This window comes from Eschrichtius robustus, chromosome 2, assembly GCF_028021215.1.
Source record: "Eschrichtius robustus isolate mEscRob2 chromosome 2, mEscRob2.pri, whole genome shotgun sequence".
Taxonomy (NCBI): domain Eukaryota; kingdom Metazoa; phylum Chordata; class Mammalia; order Artiodactyla; family Eschrichtiidae; genus Eschrichtius; species Eschrichtius robustus.
In genome coordinates, this window is record NC_090825.1 from 19,827,478 (window position 1) to 19,833,137 (window position 5,660).

Genomic DNA, 5,660 nt, shown 5'->3' on the forward strand with positions numbered 1-5,660 from the left:
TGCTGGCCCAGTGAAACCACCTTGAACTGTGACAAAGCAGCGCTGAACATGCTGCAAACTTTTCACGTATGAGAGCTTCTATCTGAAGCTGCTTCTGTTTCTCACTGGTTTGATAATCACTGTTCCTGTAGGGTTATGTTTTACTACTAAATCGCATGTATTTGGAAGAGCCTGTGATATAGAGACAACTGTGTTTATGCCAGTGTTTTTTCCTGTGGTTGCTGTCCATGTGATCATGGTGCGCTTTGTCTCAGAGGCATTTGTATTCAATGTGGACAACTGGAAAAAATGTATATTAAAAAAAAGAAAAAGAAAAATCCTCCCATAATTTTACCACCCATAGATAACTGCTGTTTTGGTTTATATTCTGCTCAGTTTTGAAAACCATTTCTTACTGCTAGTTGAATATATACTTATAGTTTAAGGTAACATTCTACCAGGTTACCTGAGAGCTATTTGTAGCTTCTCACATGAGTGGCTATTTAATTGTTCTGTTTTCTAATAAAACATATTTTACCTTTTTTTTCTTTTGTTTTTGAATTTTATTTTACTTAATTTTTTATACAGCAGGTTCTTATTATCTATTTTATACATATTAGATAATTTACCTTTTATCATTTAACTAGGCATCACATTATTCAAGTATCCTGCTATTGATACTTGAATAAATGACTTAAAACAATGATCCTTACTTAAATGGTTAGGCATAAAAATGGTTAGGCGTAAAAACCAAGAAATGGTTAGGCATAAAGACCAAGTAAAAGGCATTCATTTTTATTTGTTGAGAAAAATAAATTATAAGAGTGTATTGTTATTTGGGGTCTATTTTTATTCTTACTTGTGGTTACATGCCATCTACAATTTAAAATCTCCTTTAAGCAGTTAACCCAAATATAAAATGTTATAAATATTTGAGATGGGAGTATTACATAGGGTAGGTTTGTAGGCAGTCCCATCTTTGGATGTGCGAACATACTTATAATTGTTGTTCATCTCATTTCTTTTTATATAATGCCAATGTTTTTCTTGTATTTGGGGGATCTTTTTCGCTATTTGTAAAAGATTAACATCTATAGTGTTAGATCATTTTGTAGATCTTAGATATTTGCTGAGTAGATATTAATATGTGTATTTTTCTTCAAGTATTTAAACCATGGATACATTCAAAAGCAATTCTAACTGACAATGGTAAAACATATCCTATGGTGTCTACCTTATTCAAATATATACACTGCAAGTGTTTTAAAGTTGGAATCAAATACTGGCATTGATATTTTAAAAGATTGCAAAATAGGCTTGTTTTTAAGCCTCTAGATTTTTTCCCCTAGATTTTAACTGTTGACTCACTAGTCACTGATATTTTTAACTATATTAAATAGATAGTATTTATTTATGGTATTTGAAAAATATATTTTTCAAGCTCTTTCGCTGGTGTCTTCTAGCAGGTGTATGTACTTGATGATGTACAGAAAGAAAAGCTGCAATTAACCCGTGTAAATGTCTTAGGAATATATGAAATTTTAAACAATGATTATAAAAATAATAACCTTAATTAGGAATTGCAACTTGAAGTGTCAGTACAAGCTGCAGGTTTTACACCATTTACTGTAACCAACATAAAATTTTTACCATTAAATTAATATGTTAGAAGAAAAGCTGCTATGATCTATTTATTAAAAGGTTTAAGATAGATAAAAAGCACTAAAATAACTGTAGCTAGATGACTTTTTACATAAATATACACTTGTTTTATCATAACCCTTATCAAGATTTTTCTAGCATTCTTTAATTTTTTTTCAGTCAATAGGTCCCCAGCAAAGGAGGTTCTAACACCATAAAGTAATCTTGACTGTTTTTGAACTATATATGTATGGTATCATGGAGTATATATTATTTGTGCTTACTTTTTTGTGTGTTGTTGTGTGTAAAAAGTTATTTTTTGTGTGTTTCTGCTTTTTTAACTTACTGTGAGGCAGTGTGTTGTATGGATATTTCATTATTTAGTAATACATTCTACCACCAATGGACACTGGGTTGTTTTTGGTTTTTAACTGTTATGCATGAAATGCTATGAAAATAATTTCACTTTGTGTGTGTATGTGTGGACATTGGCACTCATTTCCTTTACGCACATACCTATGAGTATAAATGCTGGGTCATAAAATAGGTGTTTGTTTAGTTTTAACAGTAGTGTCAAAGAGTTTTCAAAACCTATTGTATCAATCTTTACTTCCATCAAGAAAATTATGATTCCCTCTGACTTCACATTTTATCCAACACTTAGTATTATCACTGTTTAATTATAATTCCAGTGTGTGTGTCTGTCCTTATAGTTTGATATGCACTTACTTGATAAGTAACGTGCTGAAACAACTTTTTTTATTCTTAGGAGTCTTTGATATCCTCATTTATTATTATTATCTCTCTTAGGTTATTTATACTTTGTCTTACTAATTTATGGGATTAAAAAAATCCAGATAGGAGAACTTACTCAGATATTTGCACTGCAAATATTTTCTCTGTTTCTGGCTTGTTCCTTCTTTTGTGATTTTTGGTTGATAGAAGTTATCAATTTTAGTGATGAGCAAATTATCCATCTTTACTTTTACGGTTATTGCTTTCTGTGATGTGTTTAACAAATGTTTTTGTACCCTGGTCATGTATTCTTCCTTCTTTTCTCTAAGTTTTATCACTCTATGAATATTTATAGCATCTGAGCTTAATTTTTGTGTGTAGTGAGACCCAAACTAAATTCCCGGTGAAGGTGAAAGTAGAGAAATCAGAATTGAAGATGTCCCAGACCAGGAACAAACTGGATACCCTTCCACAGTGTCTGTTGGAGAAGAGTTACAAGGACAGGGAGCATCTGGATGAGGAAGCCTGGAAGACACACGCAGATACCCACAGCATGGATTGCTCCATCATTGTGGCCACTGGCAAAAGGCCGTCTGCCCACTTCTGCCACCAGCGAATGAGGAAGAAGAGGAAGACGGATGGGCTGGCAGAGGGAGACTGCAGAAAACCAGTAAGTGTGTGATCAAGCTGTTTGACTGGAGTGGTGATTTAGCTCGGTTTAGGGAGAACACACCGCTGTAGTCAATCTGTAGCACCTGGATGTGCAATAGCCTCTCATTGCTAACGTGTCAACGCTCGTCCAGCTCACTACTAATCACAATGTTTGAGGATGCAGAGGTTTCAGAGGTCACCAACAGCAAGAGTCGTTAGGTGTACAAGCTGCTTTCGCCCATAGCCCCTGGGCCACCTGGAGATGCCTGCAGATTCTGCATACCTTCCCCACTGCAGCCAGAGACACAGGATACCCCCAAAGATGAGACCAAGTCTGAGCCCTCAACTACAGCAACGTGGAGAACTGGAAACTCATTTGACAGTGGTGGACCAGCATCCTTACTCATAAATCATGAAGTTACAATAGGAGATGTCAGAGAAAGAATGATGTCCCCTTGTCCCCCAACTCCAATAAGCATTTCCCTTCTTTAAAAAATAAGGTCAAAGTAAATTTTTTCATATAGAGATTCACTTTCACTTAGGACCATTTCTTAAAAAGACCACCATTTCCCCGGTGAACTGCAGTGGCCATTTTGCCGCAAGTCAGGCCAATATATATGTGCCGATCATTTTCTGGAATGCCTATTCAACCTATCTTTTGACTGTGCTTATGCCAGTATATCTTTATAGTTAGATTTTAAATGTGGTGATATATTCCCACCTATTATTTTCTTCTTTTTCAAGGTTTCCTTGTTTTTTTCTGGGCACTTCTCATTTTCACATGAAAAATAGAATTATATTACCATTCACACACTCACACACACAGAGACTGGTTATGATTGGAATCAGAATCAACTTGGAGAGAAGAGACATTTTAACCTCTCGAGTCTTCTAACTCATAAATATGGTACATCTCACCATTTATTTTGGCCTTTTTAGTTTCTCAGAGCAATAATTTTTAGTTTTCATTGTATATAACTGGGACATTTTTGTTAGATTTATATTATAAACATTTGTATATATATGACCCATTATTAGTCAGGAGAGCATTGTGTAAAATCACTAGACAAAGGAATAGAAGAATTTAAAACATGTATGTCAGTAACTTAGGTAAGTAAAAGTTTAAGTAAACTAAGAAAACCGAGGAATACATCCATAAAAAGTAACATTTTCTCCAGTAACTTGTCCATTTAGAGAAGTAGGAAAGTGATCAAATTTATCTCAGGAGCAGGGTATGTGACACTCCAGAGACCATACTGAGAATCTTGGGTTTCACAATGTTTAATACAAATGCATAGACATTTCCTTTAGACTCCCTGTGGATTCTTAAAGGAGCTGTGACATGAAAAACCATGCCTGAGTAAAATATTCTAACTGGCCATTTCAAGATGCAAATATTTTGTGAGTAATGGGGAGGGAACAAGTGTATTCCCTGTTATCCAGGTTTGTTACGGTGCTGAATCAATAAGACTGAATCCAGTGTCATCCCCAGGTTATTTCTCGTTTGAACAAATTTATATTCTGGATAAAGTAAAAGGTCACAAAATTTTCTAGTGAACATCCAAGGTGATGACTTTTTGGAGAAGGATGTATCTTTCCCAGGCTGCAGTATGTTACAACAAGGTGCTAGTCCCATTACTAACATGGTGTGGAAGGATAGAGAGCAGAGAAGCTTTTTATCAGAAGCTGATAAAAGCTCTGGGAACATTAGTGAAAACAAAACAGTACCTTAAAAAACAAACCTGTGTATCTCAAATAATCATTCTTATGGCTTCTTGTTTTCCAGTACTTATCTGTGGAAATATGATAGCATGCAGAAATTGCTTAACTAAAGAAATGCAACAGAATTTTAAACTAATGGATATGTTGTGCTATGTTTTAACTTAATGATGTGGCACTTTTTGGACTATCCCACTTTATATGTAAATTTCTCTAACTCTTGTAAATGGAAAATCTCATATAGACTATGAAACATCATTGTGTAGCATAAAAATTATATCAAAATGGTTTTTCTTGATGACATGCATCCATTAGAAGGAACCCATAAAAATGTTATAAACATATTTGGATCTGCTAGGTGATGATTTTTCTTGACAAGCTAATGTGCTCTGCTATGAGTAGAAATGGAGTAATATTGTTGAAAAGAACAAAATGACTTTAGTATCTTTTATGCCAAGAAAATCTCAAGAAAAACAGTACACTCTCCAAAATCCCTACTGTTAAGGTAGCCCCTTGAGAATTTCAAGTTTTCACATTACATTTTTTACCCATGCTTTCTAGATTGATAGAGAGTATATTGATGGAGATACAATTTTCTTAAATCTTCATTTAAGAAGTGCAAGGTTGCTAAGATTGTCACTACTTCAATAATAAATGATTTTCCCCGAGTTTTTTATAGTTCAAATAATAGTTTTGTGTTTTTTTTTTTTTTTTAATAAGAGGCTCTTTTCTTTTTTCTTTTTTTTTAAATGTATTTATTTATTTATGGCTGTGTTGGGTCTTCGTTTCTGTGCAAGGGCTTTCTCTAGTTGTGGCAAACGGGGGCCACTCTTCATCGCGGTGCGCGCGGGCCTCTCACTATCGCCGCCTCTCTTATTGCGGAGCACAGGCTCCAGACGCGCAGTCTCAGTAATTGTGGCTCACGGGCCCAGTTG

The 5,660-nt window shown here is 34.6% G+C and overlaps 1 pseudogene; it reads left to right on the top strand.

Annotated features, from left to right (window-relative positions):
• The first annotated feature begins 2,758 nt into the window (after positions 1–2,758).
• LOC137758797 (protein lin-37 homolog pseudogene) lies at positions 2,759–3,498 on the top strand (annotated as a pseudogene).
• Positions 3,499–5,660: the final 2,162 nt, after the last annotated feature.